Raw genomic sequence first — 23,824 nt, 5'->3', positions numbered from 1 at the left:
TTCACGGAACCTTCCTGAAGGGCAATTCTGTGGGATGGTGTCCATTTCAACGCACCTTCCTAGCACTCAGTTTCACCAAACATTTTAACTTTTGCCAATCGGGGTGAAAAAAGAATCTTTCGATTTACATTTCTTTAAGGTGATTATTTTTTCATATGTTTGCAGGTATTTGTATTTCTTGTTTCCTAACTGCTTGTTCATGCCCTTTGTCCTTATTGGGTTGTTACTTTTTTTTTCTTATTTATTCTTCTAAACTCTTTATCAGAGAAAATTAACCGTTTGACTGTTACGTGTTGCAAATATTTTTATTGATTTGACTTTTGAATTTATGTCTTTTTAATGTCCTATAGATGTTTTACATTTTCATGGAATCAAATTTATTTATCTTTTTTTTATGGCTTCTGAGTTTTATGTCATGCTTAGAAGGGCCTTTCTTACTTCAAGAGTATAAAAAATTCACTCATGTTTCCGTGCAGTTATTCAATGTTTTGTGTGTGTGTGTGTGTGTGTGTGTGCGTGTTTAAATCTTTGGGCCATCTGGTATTTGTTCCTGAATGGGAAGTGAGCTAGAGATCCAGGTTAATTTTTTCCCAAATGGTTAACCAGTTATCTCAGGGCTATTTGATTATCCCCCATGCCTTGATTTCTTTGTTATTTGCACATGTTCTTGAGCCTATTTCCAGATTCTTTTATCCCATTGATTTGTCTGTCTGTTCCCAAGTCAGGATTTTGATAGATATTGCAAAGAGGAGAAAGGAAAGTGGAAAAAGTGCCATAAAATAATTTCAAATAGAGCAGCATGGGCAATTCAAAGGAGGGAGAGAGTATTTTTAGTCGGGGTGGTCTGGAAAAGCTTCTTGAAAGAGGGACATTTAAGACAAAGCTTGAAGGATGAGAAAATGAGTCAAAGGGAAAGCAGAGCAAAGGCAGGAGGCAGGAGGTGGTGGACGTTTGTGAGCATGTCTGTGGACTCTGCAGGGGAGCCCACGCTCCGCCCCTTGTGTTGTTATGCATGCAGGTCTTGAATGCTGTCAACAGCAGACAGAAATCTTTGTATTACTCTCTCAAGGCATTTTGAGGATACACCACGAGAGCTACAAGTTGAGCATCGCCTGTTTTCTAGGAATATCTATTGTCAATTCCAATTCTCACCACCATGAGCAAAGTTGATATTATTATCCCCATTTTAGGAACGAAGAATGAGGAAAAGCCCAAGTGAGTTAAATAACAGCTCATGGGTAGCAGCACTGAGATTCAAATCCATGGCCAGCAAGTGAAAAAAAAGAATAGAAAACATCACAGTCGCTCACTCATGATAGGGGGTTGGTCACAGGTGCTGTCCTTGCACTGTCCTTGCTCTGCCCATGTCATTGGATCCCTCTCCCTTCTCTGTGCTCACCAGCTGAATTCCAGTACGAGTGCTTGCCCCAAAGTCAGCATGTTGTTGGAAGTTGCAGGAGAGCCAGAGGACCCTAGGAATTTGTGTCCCCTCCCTCCCTCCACAGCCCTGAACCGATGACTGATGGGGACGGGGATATACGTACTCTAGCTCTTTTCCCCCTCATTGGGGTGACTTTGAGGTGACCCACAATGCTCCCTAAACCCTGGGAATGGTGCATAATTACCCTCTACGTGACTTGGATCCATATTGCACCCTTACTGGTCCACCTTCCCCACTCCTCTAAAGACTCTTTTCCCTGGAAATAGTTCCTAATAAATCACTTTTATATACATCTTCCTCTAAGGCAGTATTGTTTCATGAAACCTGTTTCAGCTATGTAGAGGGGTGGGTGAGTGTGTGAGTGTGTGTGTGTCTGTGTATTGGTTGCCACTTAATATGCATTTCTTACTGTGGAGCCAAAAAGTTCGAAAGCCAGTGTCCTAGACCACGTTAAGCTGTCTCTCTATTTGTGTGGATAGTTCACTGAGCTGGAAAGTTTCCTGGATGCCCCAGAATCAGAACTGCAGATCAGATTCCAGGTTTTATGGTCTATTGAGTACAGCGGCTTAAAATACATTGAATAAAAATGTATTAGTCATAGGTCTAGAGAATGCCATCAACTTTGAGCTGTTCTTTGAACTTCTTTGGTCAGTCTAGCTTGCCGAATGGGTTTCAAAGTCCAGATTTCCCTCTACTAAGGTTGATAAAAGTGGTATAAAAGTCTTGATGGTTGCTTACTAATTTTTTGCAAACTAGCAGAAAGAGGAAGACCAAGTTCGCCTTGCTGCAGAGCCAAAGGGCATGCTTGCCCACATGGCAGGGTAGTCTTCCCAGAGCTCCAGCCCAGGGCTTGGCTTAGATGGAGAGAGGTGGGGTGTTCAGAATTGCTCTGCATTTACCTCTGAAGACAGTGCAGTTAAGGGAAGGGAAGATAACACACGACATACTCACTAACAACCAACAGGCCTTAGCAAAGAGATCAGGCAAGTCTGTTTATGCAATCTGTGGGACCCTGGGGCAAGCCTGGCTGCCAGAATCCATGGAGGCCAGGCATGGAGGGTGGAGGATGCCAACTCCCAAAGTACACTGGAGATGAAATCTGGAAGGTGGTGCAAGGGAAAGGTAAGATACCTATCTTCCCAGGGAAACCTTGGGAGCCCTGCCATCATGGTGTCAGTTGAAGATCCTTACTTGTTAGTACATGAGGTGGATGGGCTCCATGTTTAATTGTTTTCTTTTTGAGGAAGATTAGCCCTGAGCTAATTGCTGCCAATCCTCCTCTTTTTGCTGAAGAAGACTGGCCCTGAGCTAACATCCGTGCCCATCCTCCTCTACTTTATATGTGGGACGCCTACCACAGCATCGCATGCCAAGCGGTGCCATGTCTGCACCCGGGATCCGAACTGGCAAACCCCGGGCCACCGAAGTGGAACGTGCGCACTTAACTGCTGTGCCACCGGGCCGGCCCCAGGCTCCATATTTAGAAAAGAAAAAAATATGTTGAAAATCCAGTGGAATGATTAAGAAAAAAAGGAAGGAGATCTCAGCTCATCAAGTTGAGGATCATGACGACTGAGAGTTAAGAATTTATAGCACCTCTAAGATTGTCCCAAGGAAGAGCCATGCTTCATGGTAGACATGGACATTCTGGTCACCCTGAAAGTGTCCCCCAGGGTGGACAGTGGGTGCTCATCAGTACCGTCAAGGTCTGGTTTAAGGATCCTTCAGCACCAGCCAACTCCCTCTCTCCTGATTCCACATCCACTCCACCACTTTCTGCTTGTGACTCCAGGCAGGAGGTATGGATCACAATAACACCTTTTCTCATCACTGGAAGGGCATGTTCCCCTCCAAAACTTAATCCACTGGCTTTTGAGACGAAGTCAACTTCATAGGAGTCTAGGTGGTGAGAGTCGGAACCGTACTCCCGCTGAGGTGTTGACTATCTAAGTTGCTGGCTGACTAGTCTGAGAACCACGCCAGGAATCAGGACCCTGTGAGGCCCAGCATGAAAAGGGTAGTCAGATCTCACAGGCTCCAAGACACAGAGGAGCAGGGCCCCCACCAGAGATGATCCTGAGGCCGAGCTGAGAACCTGGGGGGAGGCAGTGTGAGCGATTCCTGACTGGGCGCAGCAAGCTTTGACTCTTGGTGAGACTCTAGGGTTCAGCCAGAAAGGGGGTGTTCACATGGGGATGGGGATAGAGAAGCCTTTGACTCTAGGGAGCAGAGCAGGGGTGGGAGGGAGATGGATGGGGTCAGTTTTGTTCTCAATTTCTGTCTTGCCCTCTGTTCTTGGAAAGTTAGCTGAGAAAGGAGGCTTTGAGCTCTATCTCCAGGGTAAGAGCTGCTCAATTTTTTTTTTTTTTTGAGGAAGATTAGCCCTGAGCTAACTGCTGCCAATCCTCCTCTTTTTTTGCTGAGGAAGACTGGCCCTGAGCTAACATCTGTGCCCATCTTCCTCTACTTTATATGTGGGACACCTGCCACAGCATGGCTTGCCAAGCGGTGCCATGTCCGCACCCGGGATCTGAACCAGCAAACCCTGGGCTGCTGAAGCGGAACGTGCGCACTTAACCGCTGAGCCACCGGGCCGGCCCCAGACCTGCTCAATTCTTGACGAGAGGCTCCCTCACTCAGGATTCTGTCTCTGTCTGATGTTCAGGGTGGGCTGGCTCCTATAGGCATGGTGGGGTGGGATGTGGGGGAGATGCTTGGCTTATAGTGCACAAGGATTAAATATTTTACACTTTATTATATTCATTCAGTACTTTCACATAAAACTTATACCATAATTGTTGCAAGGATACACCATTTTTTCCCCAAAGCAGATTCTAATTAATCAACAGTGTGCTGATTAAGCATCTGCAGGAGAAGCACTGTGCTGAACACCGTAGGAGATTAAAGATTTACAGCACAAACTTAGTCCTTAGTCAAGAATTGACAATCTAGCTGAGGAGTTAGGACATGTCAAGGAAACACATAGAAAACAACCGCTTAAAAAAGTGCTAACCTAAGAGTTATTTTATCCAAACCTCCTTTGCTCTCTTCCATTGCATCTCCTCCAGAGGGGGCTCAACCCTGCCCTGGCTGGTGGACCTCTGGGGCACTATTCCCGTGGTCCACCCATGCCTCATGACTCAGTCCCCTGCCTTCCCACAGGGCTCAGTAGGGGCGGCTGGGAGTACGGGTTCGTGTGGAGGTGTCTCCAGAAAATGGATCCTGCAAAGGTGATCATGCCAGATAAAAACAGCTTTAATCCTTCCATTGTCTTCCGTTAAAATTGCGTGGGTTGGGTTAGTTAAATGGGTCAGATGTACCTTGTTAAATCAATAAGCATCTGCTGAGTCTCACATAGGCAGAAGGAAGAGAAAAGGCCATCAGGAGAGCCAGATGTGGACTTCTTGGGGGCTCCCTCGTGGCTTTCCCATGTTCTCTCACTGTGCCATCATACCCATCTTCTTCAAGAAAACATTTCCCCCACTTGTGCTAATGCTTGTGAGTGTCATCATTTGTGCATGATCCTGTGAACTAGACAGGTTGAAGAACTCCTGCTCTTGGTGGGCCCACCTTTCTCAACAGGGGTTCCAGGAGAGAACTAAGTTCTACAGAACATTATTTGAGCGACTATTTCCTCAATTATCCAATGATGGTATATAGTACTATTCTAGAAGCATAAGAGACACAAGGTAATTCATACATACAATAGATGCCTTAGGGCATTAGGGCTTAGTTCTCTCGTGGAAGTCTGATCTAGAAGTGTTGCTCCAGGCCCCACGCCGAGGGTGTCAAGCAATGCCTGAGCTCCCTCCTTTTCATCGCCTGCCTCACTTGCCACAAGTGACCCACAAGGACTTCTTAAGCCATGAGTTTTGACAGTGTAGACTAACTGTAATTGGAGTTCAAAGGAGAGACCAGAGCCCTGTGGGTGTCACTATGTTAACTTACGATGTTGTTAGACATACTAACGTCTAGTATGAACCTAGATTAAGGAGTGAACGTGGAGGGAGCAGAAGCCTCACAGACTTGTGTCTCCCTCGTTCCCTCTCAGGGAACTCTGCAAGCAGGGTGGCTTGGAATGGCCACACATTTGGGCAACGACTTTCCTCTGCAGTGTGGAATTGGAAAACCTCTGTTCAAAAAACACACTTTAGATATTGCAAACAGTGCTTTAAAGGGCAAAGGTAAAGCAAGTATACCTCTCCCAATGGATGGATGAATTTAGAGCTTTTATGATGTGGCAAGAGAAGACAAGGTGTTGAGTAAATCTGGAATTCGTTGTATTGCGGAATAGACAGAGAAGTTAAGAGAACCTTGAGCTTGTCAGGATGAGAACGGAAACCTGTTGGGACAAAAGAGCACAGGCACCTGCTGACTCTCTGCTTCTCACTCCCCATGTGGAGCTGGGCTGGGAGGAGGCCTGGGAAATACTGTAATGTTGGAGCTTAAGTGTTTAGGACAGCATTTTCTCTGAGTCAGGCTTGGCCTGGACATCACCTGACTCCCATGTTTTGGAGATCGCTTGGGGGACAATACATTCCTCCAAGATTCCTTTCTCTCCTCTGACTGGATCAGGAAGAACCTAGTTTTCGTGGGCCCCTGCAGGCTCTCAGAATAACTCCATCCCCGCCTCTCCGCCACTATTGTGCACTGAATCCTGCTTGCAACCCCTAACTTCCCCCTTTGGCTGAGGACCCTTCTGTTCTTCCCTGCCAGATCCAGGGAGGCTGAGAGGTAGCATTACAATTTGCCTTGCTGCAATGATAGCTCCTGGGGCCATGTCTCTGTATAAAGACCTGCTCACTCAGACCTAGTGTCACCTGTGGAGCCACAAACCTTATTCTTATTCTAGGTCAGCTCTCCCTCCTATATGTTCTTATGTACTTCCCTTTTGAAATACTTATTATACTAATGATTATTTATTTAATATTTGTTTTCCCCAGTAGATTATGAGTTCCCTGGGATCAGGAACTGAGCCTGTCTTGCTCATGCCATATCCCTATTACCAAGTACAACAAAACCATCCTACACATTCAAAGAGGGGATTTAGAACAGAGATTCATTACACAGGTAATGGACAGAGGTGAGAAGCCAAATGGGCTGAAGAAACAACCAGATATTAGCGACAGCAGGAAGCTACCACCACCACCACCAGGGCTTGAAGGATATGGGAGACGGATGGTGGTGCCAGAATCAGAAGCCGAGGCCGTATCATGGCTGGGACTGCCAAGAACCCTGGAGAGACGGCTGTCGGACGGGGAGCTGGAACCACTGTAGGAAAATGATGCTCAGAAGAGAGATGGGGCAGACAAAATAACCTGGCTGCTCTACTTCTCAACCTCCAATCTCTTGCTACTGCCTCCCAGTGGCCATTCTAGCTGGAAGATGATAGGCAAGGATTATCAGGAAACAGGGTTTTCAGGAGAAGGGTGGGGAAGAGATCTGAGAGCAAATAGGCAATGACCGGTACCATATGAACTAATAAATGTTTGTTGCTTACCTGAATGGGTAGGCATATAGACGTGCATTAAATATTGGCTGATCAATAATTTAAAGTAGCCACAGTCCTGTCATTCACAGCTTGTCAAAACAATTCCATCCCTCACTTCTCTGCTGCTAGTTGTCACAGATGTCTTCTTGGTGTCTTCTTGAGACACCAGTTTTGACAGCGTAAACTAAGTGTAATTGAAGTTCAAAGGAGAGACAAGATCCCTGAGGTCAGCAACTTCGTTCTGATTAACTTCATTCTGAATTACTTCAATTAAAACAAATTTCTTCTGCTGGAACCCAAGATCCGGTAAAGATGTAGGCCGTTTAATGCTAGCCAGTTTGAAATCCAGCCCAGCTTTCTTGAGCCTCGAATCTAACAGCTGCAGGGATAGCTTGCCTCAAAACGACACAAGGAACCATTTCTGAGGCAAAGACGCAGCCTGTCCCTCACAGGCAGGCCCTTGCTTAGGGTTTCAGGTCAGTGGTAGAGCCATCCAAGCATTTCATCCCAGATGGGCGCTGGCGCCTTATCAGAGGCAGAGAAGGCTGCAATTCTAGGTGTGTCCACCAGAGGGGGACAGGGCCTCCCTTCACAGAGGCGCGACTGTGGCTTGGCGCCTCGCCCATGCCTTGGCAGGATGCTGCCTTGTGGCGTCTACTTTTAGGGACCTCATGTGTTGAAGCAGATCTGGAGGAATAGAGGCTGCTCTGATTCCAGAGGGAGGAATTTCCTCTTTCAGTTCCATCATTTTCCCTTTCACTGGTTCATTATATGTTTAATAACAGTTGATTTGAAAAATTTACAAATTGGGAAATTAAAGTAAGGGTGTGTGTGCGTGCAAGTGTGCATGCACGCGTGCACAAACACATATGTGCACATTTTGAAGGTGGGGTAACAGGAAGTGGGGAGAATTCTGGTCACATCAATTAATGCCTGAACCTACAGCTTAAATATTATTTAATGTTGTAGAAATTCAGAGCCAGAAAAAGACCTTGGAAAGAACTTAGCATCCTCTTCCTTTATAGCTAAGGAAACCAACGTAGCCTTTGCTGCTTGCAAGATGCCTGGAAGATTCAGAAACGTCAGGATTGCAGTTAATAAGTAGAGTTATTGAAGGGTTTGTGGTAAAATTTTATTTCACTATGCCATCCTCGTTCCCCCTCTTTTAGGCCCAGCTTGAACCTTAACAGCAGTGACAAAGCACGAAAAGGCATTTTTCAGTTTTCTCTGGAAAACGTTTGGCTCTCTGGTTCCAATCTCATCTTTGGTCTTTGGATTCTTTCCAGACTCTGTTGAACCAGAGGATAGAAAGATCTGACATGATAGGAAAATTATCCAGGAAGATAGCGGACTGAGTAGAAACCCAACCAAACTCATAATCACAAATTCTATTACAAACAATCAGGAATTTTACTAAAGAATTTTCAACAGTGCAGGAGAGGTCAGTCACCAAGGTAATTTAGGGGAATATGCATAAACTGGAAAAAAATGCTGGCTCCCCGAAAAAGTTTCATCACTCAAAAAAGACCAAAGAACGTACAGAAAATTTTATTTTAATTACTCCTGGAAAAGAGTAACTGCAGGGAAGCACACAGAATTCAGAAAATGGTTGGAGCCTCTTGTCAAGGAAATGAAGTGGACATGCCATCGTCTCAAGTGAGAGAAGGTCAGAATTAAAAAGAATGAAGGTAATTAATGACCATTGCAAAAGACAAACTGAAAATGTGGTTTAAGCTGCACAAAGCAGAAACGGCACTTAAATCGGTAAAAAAACTTGAGCAATATATCCAGAATTTTAAGAAAGTAAATTAAGAAATGAAATATTTCAGGAGGTCAGATCTGGGGAATAGAGTTCAGCATGGCAATTTCTGAAGAGCTAGACTTCCTGAATAAGCAGACAAAATAAAAGGCATTAAATCAATAAATAAAGAGCCAATAATACATTTTTCCAGAACCAATAAGAGATTGGATTTGAAATAGAGAAGAGTCGTATGGTCTAATAGAATAGTATGAACATTTGAAGAGGGACTTCTTATTTACAAAACAGTTTTGACGCTCAGACATCTTTTTATTTGCTCTTCACAACAAATATGTGAGGTGGACAGATGTTATTATTCTCCTATTTTGCTGATAGAAATTGGCCTCCAAGAGGCTAAGGGATTTGCCCAAGAGATATAACTAGCATGTGAAAAGCCCAAGTACAAGTCCAGGTCTTGCTCTCCAAAGTGGGAGGGTCTTATATACATTTTAAACAATAAGGAAAATACATCTGCAATAACAAGCAAAAAAGAGAAGGTCACTTTTAAAAGAATATAAATTGGAAAGACTATTGCCTTTTGTAGAATACCTAAAAAGAGCTCGGTGGATGTGAATACCCCAAGGTTCCGAGAGAGAGAGAACGTGCCCATTCATTCTTGACCATGTCAAAGTGTGCTTCACGTGGATGCAACAAAGACTGTAAGCTCTCCAAGGTCCTAGAAATCCAAGCAGTCACTCACCTTGTTCCACTTGGCTCTGAGGACGGCTTCTAACAGAAGTCTGCATTAAACACAGAAACCTAAGTCGGTGATGTTGACCTGAGTTATCTGTTACACAGATAGGTAAGGGAGAACGGTAGGAGGAAGCATTTTTTGTTGATAAGTATAATTATTGCATTTGATGGAATAAAAGTAAGATGTATCCTCATATCTGTATGAGGCATTACAAACTGCTGTCACCCTTCCAAGAGAATTATTTGGCTAAATGTGACATGGTCCATCCCCTAGATTCAGTGCTACCACTCTAGAAACTTACCCTAAAGTAAGAATTCAAAGAAGAAAAAGTTACAGATAGTTATACTGATATTGTGTATAATATGAAAACTTGAAACAAAAACCCAATAATTGAGTTTTAGCCCAAATTACTATCTGTTAAAAATAATGAAAACGAAATGTGTGTATGAAGTTAGCGATGGAAATAGAACTCGACTTTTTACAACACCGGGATTAAACAATGAAAACGTGTGCCTGTGGGTAAAATATTGGAATACAATTTAGAGAAATACCATGGGCTAATTTAGCTGTGGGACTGAAGTTGAACTTTTTTATTTTCTTTCTTCAAATAATTTGAAACATATAAATGGTTAGGAAATTGCCAGTGCTGTTGATGGAGCACGGCCAGTCCCATCCAGCTCAGAGATTCACGGCCTCTCTCTGAAGGGATAACAAACTGCTCGCAGCCGCTGTGTCTGGGTAGGAGAACTGGGGGTCCGTGGGCCTGGGGAACAGGGCTGAGAAGAGACTCAATTTTCCCTCTATACCCTTTGATGCATTTTGTTTTTATATCCTGCGCATGTGGCACCAATTACAAAAATGATATCTAGGCGCAATAAATCTACATTGACTATATTTCTTGTCCAAAAATTGGGTCAAATGGTCTGATGATGCGACAGCATAGTTGAAATCAATGTAGTCTTGGAAAATCCAGAACATTTAATCGGTGTGCTGAGTAATTGGAAGTAGTGGGGAGTGGAGACCACGCTGAGGCTAGGAAGAAGGGAACAGGTGGGAATGACCCTACCTGGGAGACTGGTCAAAGCGGTGGAGACCAGCCTGAATCTTGGAGGTTGAGGGCCAAGAGTGCAGGAAACTGCAATGCAAAAGATGAATAGAGATGGTGGCAAAGACCCCAGAGGAAAAGTGGGTGTTGTGGGTGACAAGGAGAGGGAAGCATGGGCTGCCACAGCAAGGGAGGCCAGGACCACTCCTGTGTACAGTGTGGATAGAAACTGAGGGGTATGGTGTGGAGTGGGTGACCATTCTGGCCATACCCTCTGGGGTGAAAGGTGGGGACCCCAGGGAGGCTTGGAACAGGGAGCCTACTGGGGTGGGTTGCTGAGGCCAGCATGAGTAGGGGAGGAAGCAGACACACCAGGCTGGGCCAGGGTTCTGAGGTAGCTGTGGATCTTAATGATTCCTTCTCTTAAATAGTTGGTGAGGTAGAAAGAACAGGATTAGCTGAAGATGTTAACTTGTTACTCAGAATGAGACCTGAGGAACCACAGACCCCCAGAAAGAGTAGCAGGTGTCTAGATGGGTCTAGGAGCTGCTGAGGGGAGGGTGCCAGGGCAGGTGTGGTGTTTTTGTGGAAGGGGATGCATTAGACTCCTCCGACCTCATCGGATGCTTGAGTCATGGGAACATGCTCACCAGGTAACCCTCTTGTGGTACTATTTGGCTTCTCCACAGGGATAAAACTTGCTATCGGAAGATGAGAATAACTTTCCCCTTCAGAAATTATTTCTCATTGTTTACCAAAATAGTTAAGAGAACTGAACTGATGCGGGCTCAGCGAGCCAAGGAATTGAAAGAAACATGTCTTGGACTCTCAAGGTCTGGTAGTAGTGCTCTTTTATTCAGAGAATAGCATGGGGACAGGACCCATGGGCAGTGAGAGCTGCAGCTTGGGGACAGGACCCATGGGCAGTGAGAGCTGCAGCTTGGGGACAGGACCCATGGGCAGTGAGAGCTGCAGCTTGGGGACAGGACCCATGGGCAGTGAAAAGCTGCAGGCATGGGGACAGGACCTGTGGGCAGTGAAGAGCTGCAGGTGTGGGGACAGGACCCATGGGCAGTGAAGAGCTACAATGTGTTGAGGGTTGGGGCTAAATTTGTAAGACATGGGTACATGACTTATTTTTACCAGACAAAGAAAGATGATGTAAAAAGTCATTAAAATGGTATCAGTGCAGGTGGGGTCTGGTTATTCTGTGGTCGTATAACTTCAGATATGAATCAGGTCATATAGATCGGCATGTAGGCCAGGACACCTTGGGCTTCTCTCCCTGGGGCAGCCTTGATCCACATCAGAACCACGTTCAAATTCTGGCTCTGTCTCTTCCTGGCTGGTGACCTTGGGCAGGTTACTTGACCTTCCTGTGCCTCAGTTTCCTCAACAATAGAATGAGGATACTGATAATACCTGCCTCATTCTTGTGAGGGACAGTGGGTTAAACCATGTCAGAGCACTCAATGCTCAATGCGTGGCAGGTGCTGGACGCACACCCATGTTGTTTATGGAGAATCACCCACTTGGCATTCCGGCTTATCCACATTAGGCTGTGAGCTTGCTCAGGATGCTGTTGCCCCTGAGAAATTGTCCTGCTCTCTCTGTGCTGGTAGAACCAGGTTTCTGAGCCTGTAAGCTTGAGAGGAAGGCGTTCAGCCATGATGCCTTCTCCAAAGTCACAACTTTGACTGGGGGTCCTGAGGTGGGTACCCAGCTGGCTGCCTCCGGGAAAACCCCCACTTCTCGTGTTCTGCCTTTTCGTCCACAGGTTCAGGCCACGAGGGATTGTGGGGAGGGTTGGATAGGATGTCTGTAAGGGCCTGGCAGGGAGCAGGCACTGAGTAAATGCAGTTGCCTGCTTCCCCCTCACAAGGTACCTTGGCCCTTGTCCTCCAGGGTTTGCAGTCCGTTGGGGAGACAGACTTGCCAGGAAATCATACAGCCATACATGAAGTGCTGGGGGACCCAGAGGAAGGAGGAATCTGCTGAGCAAGGGGAGGGAGAACGGGGGGCGGGGGGGAGGTTGCATTTGTTCTGAGGAAAATTCCGGCAGCTCACTAGAAGTAGAGGACATGGTTTGCCTGAGTTTGGAGGGGTGGATAGGCTACAGGCAGCTGGAGTGGCCGCAGCCTGGGCGTGTGTGGCGGAATGGTGGGGGGTGAGACGGGGCAGCTTGATCGTGGCCAGATCCCGTGAGTATGAACAATGACAAACTGTGCTGTGCTCCTGTTTTGGTTTCGTCCTACAGGCGATGGGGATCCCCTGAAGAATTGCAGGTAGGTGAGTGACAAAAGAGGATGTGTATTTAGATGGGAGGTCCTTGAGAACAGGGGGAGTGGCTTACCCTTGTGTCTTCAGTAAGAAATATACAATTTTATTCAAGGTAAGAAATCAACATTTGGTAAGGGAATGGACGCCAGCACTGGCGGCTGTGGAGGACAGATGGGCATCAGGGAGACCCCTAAGGAGGCCGTCACAGTAGCCCAGGTGGGGACATTGAGAGAGTGAATGGAGGTGGCAAGAGGGCCTGGAGAGGAGGTGACATGACAGTTGAGACTTGTGAAGTAGAATCATAGCATTTGGGGACTGGCTGGGCTGGAGGAGTGACAGTGAAGATCAAGCCAAGGAAAATTTATGATTTCTAGCTGGGGTGCTGGCAAAGCTATTAAAAAATGAAAGGAAAATAGGAGAAAGCACCAATTTGCTAAAGTTTAGGACAACAACACAGTGCTCAGTGGATGTAAATGATTTTTTCTTCTCTCAATAATTTTGCCTGAAAGCAGACTGTCATTGTTAACACTTCTGATCATCTCTCTTGAGTCTTTGAGAGGACTAGTAGTTTCAGCTTAAAGGCAGGATTAAAAAAAAAATCACGTTACAATTTTCACCCATGTATTTTTAAGTCATAGGTATGATGGGACGTCTCTGAAAAGGCAAGTATAAGTTAATTTGTTTACATTTAAACATTAAAAATACACAGCTGAGTGGAAGATACAGAGGTTCCCCCTATGTCCCCTGTCGGCACACATGCACAGCCTCCCCCGTTATCAACATCCCCCACTGGAGTGACACATTTGTTACAATTGAGGAGCCCACATTGACACATCATTTTCACCCAGAACCTAAAATCACTCTAAAAAATAAAATCTATTAATTAAAAAGCCCCACACAAATGTATACTTGTGTATGTTGTATATGTATGTACATACAACTGTATACTGCTGCATGTTGTGGAGACAAGCGGGACACACCTGGTGCACGACTGGTGCATGACCAGTCAGTCTGGTGCATGACTGTGACCCCCGGCCTCTCTCTAAGTGGCCTGGCAATGAGCCAGCTCTCAGACTCAGTGTCCTATGGAGCTGTGGGCTCCCAAGTTCTCCAAAGTCTGGAAGCTGAGGCATCTCATAGAATTCCCCTAAACAGTAGGCACCTAAGATTAGTGCTATTTGGTGTGCATATCTACAACGTTTATTTCCTCACGTGAGGCCACTTCCATACACATCCCATAAAATGGAAGAGTACAAGGGGTGGGCATCTCCACAGCACATCCCATCCACTTGCCCCCAGCACACGTTTCCACAGGTGTGGAGGGCAGGGACGAGCCCTGCTGACCCCGCTCCCATGAGTTCCATCTGCCCCGAGCGACCCTGGTTGGTGCCCATCCTGAGCCCTTTGCAGAACAACTGTGCCGTCTTATTCCAGATCCTGTGGAAATAACAAATGAGCGCTGTGGATGAGAAGACACCCTCTGTCCTGGGGCGAGCTGCATTCAAGTCCGTTTCAGCCAGCAGAGGAAAAGCTATTGTTTCATCTCCTAACACGTGGTTTAATTATTTCTACCACCAGATTGAACAAAGCTCTAAAGTGAAATTTGAAATAGCACGAGGATTTTATGAAGATCTTGTCTAGTAAATTCCAGCTCATATTGCCCCATCCACAGAATCTAAAAGACTGCTATCTATTTTTCTTACTGTTTTCAAGGGGAAAAAAATTTTAGATCTCTTTCCCCCCTGGCCTTCCAAATAATGGTGGTACATTTTTCCTTGAAAGGCGTGGACAGAGGCTTCTGCTGCTTTATTGATCAGGTTTGAGTTAATGGTAGAGGTTTGTTTGAAGTAGATTTTGTATGTGTGTTTGAGGTGAAATTCATGCAAAGAAACAGGTGGAACGTTCCTCTGGGCTCTTGCTGTGGCCAAGAAGATTTTATCCTTTTTTTAACCCCCTTTCCTTTCTCTGGGAATGAAAATAACTCTTAAAAAACTTAGTTGGCTTTGTAGTTTGTCCAGTTATTGGGAATCAAAAAAATCTCATAATGACATTACCAGGTTTAATGTGACTACATTTATGTAATTATAAGGACCAGTTGTATTTAAAAAACATTAATTTTTGATGAAAACTATAAGTGCTTATTAAAGCACTCAGACTTTCTTCTTTCTGGTAACTGCTACCTGAAAATATCTCTGAATATTGTCTGTAAGGGAAAATATTTTCAAAAACGTGGAAAGTTATGCCACAAGGTGCATAATCCCAAATCACATAGACTCAAAAGAGCCAAAATATATAAACTGAATGTGTGTGTGTATAAATTATATATGCCATGTGCTTTCTTCTTTCTACTCTTCGATATAGAGTATAATTCTTTTCTTGTATACTCAGAAACACAATAGTAATGATGTATTTCTAGTGATCACCTAGAAATCTTGATAAGGTGGATGAAGAATGGGAACCTGTAGTTAAGCGTAGTCTTGGTGGCACAAAATAAGGGTGGTAGCAGAGGAAGCTGGGAGAGGGGCCGCTAGCTCCTGCTCTGCCCTGTGGTTCTTGCAAAACCGGCTGTAGGCAGATGACGGCAGTGACGAAGGGTGTAGAACCTGGAGATGAAGCAGAATGAAGTCTAGACACTCTGAAGTGGATTAGCAAGAGCTCTGCACCAGGTGGAACAAGGAGGAGAACGCTATCCTACTCATTCCCTTTCTTCTCCAACTTGTAAACATTAAAACATTATATTTTGTGTGTTTTTCTGGGAGGAATGATTCGAGTGTCTGAGGTGGTGAGGGAGAGAGGAAAGTGGTGAGAAGGCATTTGCTCCGAAGAGATGGGGGGAGATAATTGCACTGCTTCATGGCTGGCTGAGTTCTCCCAGCTCTATCTGGGATAAAGAGAATGGACAACTGGAGATTTTCCTCCTGGACAGTTGCTATTACACTGACTACTACTGGGGTCAGAAGTGTTGCTGCTGTGGATGACTTCGAAGAGAACTATTATTGAGAATCATTTGTAATGAGATTTTGCTTCTAGTTATGAAATATTTGATAACCAAATTTCTAACACAAATGATTAAACAGGTCTAAAGACCTTTAATGGTAGGATTTGTTAAACGATGTATTAATCAAAAATACCAGTATCTTTCTAATTCGTGTGGCTTGCTTGGGCGTATTGAATGTATAACCTGTGATCTATCTGGACTGAATTGAGCCTTATTACGACAGCATTCCGAAAGATGTGTTTTATTCTCCCAGCCTACTACTAACCGGAAGTTTTGCAATGGTCATTCCTAGAAAATAGTCAATAAAATTTCTTAGATGAATTGATCTCAAGCACAATTCAAGGTTTATTAATTTATTAGTGGGGAGAGTAAGGAATGTGCTGGTCTAGAAAGGATATGACAGTGGAGGGGTTTTAGAGTTGACAAATGATTCTTATGTAAGCAGCTAGTTTTAAAAAAGTAAGAAAAATTGCAGTTTCATTTCAAAGGTCACCAAAACATTGAGTCCACACTGGTTGTTGGGAAGGAAATCCCTGGCAGGATGGTCTGAAATGACAAGCGTGCAGACCCTCAGGCCCAGAGAAAGCAAAATTTCTCAGAAGCAAATGACAAGAGGCTGCAGTGTGGTCAGTAATGGGAATAACAAGATTTCAGCCCCAAGTTATGTTATGACTAATAACAAGAAAGCCTGAATGGCATCGAGCCTCTGAGGCCTGGCCGCCAGGTAACAAGGTCTCAATTTTGAGCTGCCCAAAGCCAGTGGCTTTTCTCAAATGAGACTAAACCTGCTCATTTCCTAGTTTTGGGACAAGCTTTTTAACTTCCTTTAACAAAAGTTTCTCTGATTTAAAATTGATTAAGAATGACTAAAACGCGGGGCCGGCCCTGTGGCCTAGTGGTTAAGTTCATGCGCTCTGCCTTGGCAGCCCAGAGTTTCGCTGGTTCGGATCCTGGGGACGAACATGGCACCGCTCATCAGGCCATGCTGAGGCGGTGTCCCACATAGCAGAACTAGTGGGACCTACATCTGCAATATACAACTATGTACTGGGGGGCTTTGGGGAAAAGAATTAAAACAAACAAGCAAACAAACAAACAAAAAAAAGGAAGATTGGCAAAAGACGTTAGCTCAGGTGCCGATCTTTAAAACAAACAAACAAAAAAGAATGACTAAAACAAAATATGGCCTGTATTTTGTTTCAGCCCCCACTGGTCTGATACCACCTGGTGTACTGTGATCCAGTTTGCTACTAACCACCTAAGCTAGTGTAGACCCCACAAGTTGAGAACTCAGTCCTCCACAAGACTGCCCCCACTTCAGATGCCAGGCACACTTTGGGGGTCCCCAGGCTACTTGCACTTTTGACCAACTGGCTACAAATTTGGGAGCCTCCCACGGCCCTCTCAGGTTTGATAATTTGCTAGAATGACTCGCAGAACTCAGGAAAGCACCATATTTATGATTATAATTTTATTATAAAGGATACAGAACAGGACCAGACAAATGAAGAGACACGTGGTGCAACGTCTGGGAGAGTCTCGACTGTGGAGCTTCCCTGCCCTCTCGGGACCTGTCACTCTCCCAGCACATCCATGTGTTCACCAACCAGGAAGCGCCCCTGAGCTTCGACGTCCAGTTTTTATTGGGGTTTCATTACGTTGCTATGACTGATTAAAGCTTTGACCAAGTGACTGACTGCAATATCCAACCCTCCTCCCCACCCTGTGGGAGCTGTTGCTCAAAGTCACAACCTTCTAATCAGGTGGTCGGTCTTTCTGGGGACCAGCACCATCCTGAAGCCATCTAGGAGCCCCCTGAGTCATCTCATCAGCATAAACTCAGGTGTGATCCAGGGTCTCATGAATAACAAATGCACGTCTATCACTTGGGAAATTCCAAGGATTTTAGAAGCTCTGTGCCAGGAGCCCAGCCAAAGACCAGACAAACTCTACTGAACCATAGCATGAGAATATAGGGGATGTGGGCGTGCTTTTATATAGTGAACTTTAAATGATATTTAGGGAGTTCTGATATGTTTTCCAAACTGGAGCCAGAGCACCGGGAAAAGACCATGTGGGGACACAGTGAGAAGATGGCCGTCTACAAGCCAATGAGAGAGAGGTCTCAGGAGAAACCAGACCTTCCAACACCCTGACCTCTGACTTCCAGCCTCTAGAACTGTGAGAAATAAATTTCTGTGGTTTAAGCCACCCAATCTGTGATATGTTTGTTGCGGCAGCCCTAGCAGAGGAAGACAGGGCCTTTGTTTACGCACTTGCTTGAAATTTGCTTTTCTAGAGTCCTTGTCAGTTGCATTCCTAGGGAGACTCGAAGACGTTCTACCAAATGCCTGCTGCTCATTTACTACCTGGGGATGGTTCCTGGCTCCGCGTCGGGTGGTGATTCTGCCAGTGCCGCTGTTCTGTGCTGAGCCTTCGGTGCTCTGCTCCTTCCTGCTGTCTTCTCTCCTTTTCTGTTCACTGCTGTGCTGTCCTCGGCTGTTCCCTACCTGCATTTTGTGACACTTTCTGTGTATACCATTAAATCTGTCCTGGGCTGGAGCTACCCCAGGGCTGTTTCTGTTGAATGATCTTATGCCCTCTGTCAGGTGGGTTAGTCTTGCTCTGTATAATCATTCTGTTGGAAAGCTATAGGAAGTAGACACAGAGGAATTAGGTTAGTTAGTAAAATAAGTGGAATAAAATACCAAACTCCTGACCTCATATTTAACTGTCCTTTCCACTCTACCCTTGAATAGGTTCTCATTTGTGAGCAAATGTACAGAAAATTTTGTTGACTATCTTTCCACCTCTCCCAATCTGTGGACCAATAGCAAACTACTTGTCCTTTTCAAACACCTCATCAGAGTCTTAGACTGCAGGAATGGGAAGAAGCAATTAATAGCAATAAGCTCAACTTTTCTTAACTTTCTCCTTCAGAGGTTCTGAGCAAAGAGAATAAAGAATCCAGATCACCCGAAAGCTCTAATCAAAGGGAAATGGACTGAATAGCTAGATGATAACATTACTACTAATCATTCAGTGTCCGCTTTGTAAAAAGCTGCTGGTGAATTCATCCATATCAGGCACTGATATGTTCATACCTTCAATTTTTCTTAAAATCTATGAGAAAAATACCTTGGTTTTCCCACTTGAGATTAAAAAGTGTTCTAAAAATACCTTATTATAAATGACTTGTTTATGGAGACCCAAAAGAGTCCATAAAGGATGGAATATAGATATAATTTAAGGGAGATAAGTTTAGGGTTTTATGAGTTTTTTTTAAAGGATGAAGAGGAAGCGTCCAGCTCTTCTAGTGGATGTGACAGATGCTTGAGTTCTTCTCTTGATCATCTTGTCCTTTCACAAGCAGTCCTCATGTTGAAAGGAGTAAAATGGAGATGATTCACCCTAAAATACGCAGGTCATCTGACGAAGAAGAATAACCATCTGCCAAGAGAACTTTTCCTACTAAAACTTCTGCATCCCCTCTAAGGTTTAAAGACAACTTGTGTCTTTCCCATTAAGCTTCTCCAGTGTCTTCAGACTCTAGCCTACTTGCCACAGACACCTACATCCTTACTGCACATTCACGCAAATCCACCGACACCCTGTTTCATGGTTTAGAAGAGTTTTTCCCTTTTTAGTGAGGATGCAATCAGGATAAGATCTGGAACAGCAGCAGTTTTAGAATTAATCATTTTGTTTGTTTTCAAAGCTCGATTTAATAACTCTTTCAAAATAGATCTCAAAACTGTGCAGCCCAATTGTAATAAAAATTCTGGTGCAGAGCCCTGCACATCACAAGGCGCTGCCTTCCCTTGGCCAGTTTCTAAATTGCTATGTATTGTTTTCTCAATCTTTTCATGTCATTAATAGAGGCAGATGGAAAAACAGCTTAGCTCTTTATCCCTTTCCTTTGCTGGCTCCTGTACTGGGTGTCTTCTTTTTGCCCCTCTAGACCCACTTTCCACCCATCCACTCCTAGTCAGGGAGTCTGGCCCATTTGGACGTCATTAACATACCCTCTGATGCCTTCTGGCTTCTGGTTGGGTTTGGCTAATATAATCATCAGCAGAGATGGAGATGGGGGTTCAGAGGGAGGTGGGGGTGTTTATTCCAGGGGCTCATTCTCTTCTAGTTTAAAAGGGATGGGTGGCCTTTTTCATGTTGCTACTCTCTCTGGGTGCCCAGAATCTCCCTTTCCTGAGACCCTTCAGGCCTAGAGGTAGTAACCAAGGCATGCAGTATCCATTGTTGGTTTCATAAGCCCTGCGCCTGCCTTCGTAAATAGTCCCTTTATTAAAATCTCAAATAGCCTGATTTCCATAAGCCATCTGTTTCTAGCTGGGTCTCTGACACCCTTTCTTGCATTTCTCTCTCATCTTTTCTCCCTTTTTTTTTTGTTCTCTCTCTTATCCTCCATTGTTCATTTCCTCTTTTCTAATCTCTTCCTTCTGACTACCATTTTTTCTTTCTATCTCTATCTCCTCTCTCTGATCCTCATTTTCTATTTTTCTATCATCTATATTCATGCTTTTCATTACAGTAATACTGCTTTTATTTACCTTATTTAGGGGTGGAGATGAGCTCCACTTAATGAAAAACTTAAATAGTTTGGAAAATGTAAAAGCAAGCCATTATTGCTGTTGGGAGTGAAAATGGTACAACCACGTTGGGAAATGGTTTGGCAGTTTCTTAAAAAGTGAAACACACATCTATCATATGATCTAGCCATTCCACTTGCAGGTATTTTTTTTTTTAAAGATTTTTTATTTTTATTTTTTTCCTTTTCCTCCCCAAAGCCCCCCAGTACATAGTTGTATATTCTTCGTTGTGGGTCCTTCTAGTTGTGGCATGTGGGACGCTGCCTCAGCGTGGTTTGATGAGCAGTGCCATGTCCGTGCCCAGGATTCGAACCTACGAAACACTGGGCTGCCTGCAGCGGAGCGCGCGAACTTAACCACTCGACCACAGGGCCAGCCCCCCTTTTTTTTTTTTTAAAGATTTTTTATTTTTATTTCGTAGGTATTTACCCAAGAAAACTGAAAGCATGTGAAGACTTTTACGTGAATATTCATAGCAGCTTTGTTTATAATAGCCAAAAAGTGGAAATAACTCAAATGTCCAGCACCAGGTGAGCGTATAAACAAATTGTAGTATGTCTATGTGATGGAATGCTACTTAACACTGTAAAGGAATAAATTATTGATATGTACACAGCATAGATGAATCTCAAAATAGCTAGGTTGAGCGAAAGAAGCCAGATGAAAAAGAGTGCATACTGCATGATTCCATCTATATGAAACCAACTAGTCTATAGTGACAGAAAAACAGATCAGTGGTCACCTGAAGGTGAGGGGCTCTGGGAGGGCAGGAGGTGAGGATTACAGAGGTACCATTTGGAGGTAAATGAATATGTTCACTATCTTGATTGTGATGATGGTTTCATGGGTGTATACATATGTCAAAACTTACCAGATTGTGCACTATAAACACGTGCAGTTATTGTGTGTCAGTGATACTTCAATAAAGCTGTCAAAAATGACACACGATGGTGGGCTTCAAGATGGTACGTTAGTTTCCCGTTGCTGCCATAACAAATTACCATAAACTCAGTGGCCCAAAACAATACAAATCTATTCTCGTGTAGTTCTGGGGGTCAGAAGTCCAAGATCAGTCTCACTGGGCTAAAGTCAAGGTGTTGGTAGGACTGGTTCCTTTTGGAGGTTCTCAGAGGAGACTCCATTTCCTTGTATTTTTCAGCTTCTGGTGGCCGCCTGTATTCCTTGGCTTGTGGCCCCTTCCTCCACCTTCAAAAGGCGTCACTCCAACCTCTTCTTCCATCATCACATCACCTTCTCCTCTTTGTGGTAAAGAGCTCTCTCTGCCTGTCTCTTATAAGTATACTTGTGATTACATTTAAGACCCACCCAGATAACCCAAGATAATCTCCCCATTTTAAGATCCTTAACATAATCACATGTGCAATGTGCTTGTTGTCATGTATGGAAACATTCTCAGGTTCTTGGGATTAGTAGCTAGATATCTTCAGGGGCCATTACTGAGCCTGCCTCGGAAGTTATATTGTTCGCTCTGCAAAAATGCTTATTGCTTACTGTCTGGGAATAGCTTATGTCCGTCTGATGTGCACTGAGATATTTAGAAGTAGCCCTGGCTCTGGAAGAGAAGAGAACAACTTTGAGGTTGGATATACCTGAAAAAGCTCACTGTGCAGAAATCATTGACTGTATTACTTCCTGTGCAGAATTATAAGGCATCCCCAGTGTCACAGCCTAAACATTCGAGCCCATTCTCACATGAAGAGAGGGCTTGAGCGGCTGGAGAAAGGATGAGCATCAGACAAATGTTGTCATTTTGCTCAAAGCTAATCCCTATCTTCCAGGCTTCAATCTGCCCTTTGTTAACTCATCTCTAATCACATTTCCCTTTATAACACTCTCTCTGCTGGTCTGACCAGCGAGGTGCTGGGAAAATCCTCACCACCCGATTACTCTGTAGAGAGCAAACATCAGGGCCCATAGGTAGAGAAACTTCTAGAGAAGCTGCTGAGATGGGGTTCTCATTCCTAAAGGAGGATGGACCGTGGGTTTCGCTGACTGGTGACCCCAGCCTTCGTGAGCTTTCTTGGAAGAGTGAGGAGCCTGGGGATAGGGTGTGTTATGCTGGAGGATGGAGTCAGAAAGAGAATTTTCCTCTTAAGAAGCCCCCAGGTGCAACAGATGGAAGCAGAGCAATACTCTTGCTGCCGCCCTGGGTGGCTGCCTTGTGTCTGAACTCTCGTCTACACCAGCAGGAGGACCAATTTGTGGAAGCAGCCTTGCCCCATCCAAAAATGTTTCTAAACTGGTAGTTCTCCAGGTTATGATCTCCTACACAAGGGAGAGAGTCACAAACAAATGACAAATGCAACACTAGAATCTAGAATAGTGATAATTACTGGTTGAAGCTTGGGTACATCTAGCAACGCCTTTGGGGTCCACAGGATAGTTCTTAGTCTGTAAAATGAAGGGCAAGGGCCACGTGAAAAAGTACTTTCCTATAGGCAGAGGAGAAGGTCCTGTTTGTTCTTGCTGGGTTTCCTCCATGCAGCATGGAGCCTGGGGACTCCGGCTGTCTCTCCCATGCAAAAGGTCAGGTAAGGCAGATACGGAGGCCTGGGGAGATGGGAATGCTATGCAGGTGTGGACGTAGTTGAAGTTCCTTCCCTTGCCTGAAGGGGTCAGCAAAGGCATAGGAAGGGTGGAGACATCTTGACTCCCAGGAGAGAAAGTAATTCCTAATAGGCCACCAGGCCCCAAGAGTGACAACATGGATGGACCTTGAGGGTATTATGCTGAGTGAAATAAGTCAGAGGGAGAAAGTCAAATACCGTATGATCTCACTCATAAGTAGAAGATAAAAACGACAAAAAACCCCCACCACATAGCATTGGAGATTGGACTGGTGGTTACCATTGGGGAAGGGGGGAGGGGGGAGGGCAAAAGGGGTGATTAGGGTCACATGTGAGGGGATGCACTATAATTAGTGTTCGGGTGGTGAACATGATGTAATGTATACAGAATTCGAAATATGATGTGCATCCGAAAAAAATAAAAATTAAAAAAACACAAAAAAACAAATAAAGATTAATGCCATGAAAAAAAATTAAAAAAAAAAAAAAAAAGAGAGACAGCCCCTACCCAGCTGCTGTGTGATTTCTCTGCTTGGACATTGACAGATCCTCCCACAGGATTCCCATACCTGCCTGGAGATACTGGAGCTGGCCCTGGGTGTTGGAGAATGGAAGTCTACGTGGTATACGAGAAAGGAGTGGGCCCAAGGGCCCCAACTGAGGGGGACCACAAGGATATAGAATCCCCCAGATCTGCCCTCTTGGACACTTTCCCTGGGATATCTATGCCACAGCCAGAGACTGTAATCAAGTCATCAAAGCTAATAAGATGATTTCCACATTAAATGAAATTGTGGATGAAAAATGGGGATGCAGGAAACAGACTAATGGTTCTAATGTTTTTCCCAACCTTTCACTTCTCAATAAAGTGCAGTCATCTGA

General features: G+C 44.6%; 1 long non-coding RNA gene across 5 annotated transcripts in view; it reads left to right on the top strand.

The window, feature by feature from the left end:
• Nucleotides 1–23,824, top strand: part of LOC111768869 (uncharacterized) — a 48,288-nt gene extending 24,464 nt beyond the window's left edge. For all 5 annotated transcript variants that reach the window (XR_011440537.1, XR_011440541.1, XR_011440536.1 and 2 more), the window contains 3 exons: nucleotides 20,776–20,884; nucleotides 21,514–21,620; nucleotides 23,489–23,824. This is a non-coding gene — a long non-coding RNA (uncharacterized lncRNA). The remainder of the gene's footprint in view (nucleotides 1–20,775; nucleotides 20,885–21,513; nucleotides 21,621–23,488) is intronic.

Source organism: Equus caballus, chromosome 1 (genome assembly GCF_041296265.1).
Source record: "Equus caballus isolate H_3958 breed thoroughbred chromosome 1, TB-T2T, whole genome shotgun sequence".
In the NCBI taxonomy this organism is placed as follows: Eukaryota; Metazoa; Chordata; class Mammalia; order Perissodactyla; family Equidae; genus Equus; species Equus caballus.
This window is presented reverse-complemented; position numbering and strand designations above follow the sequence as displayed.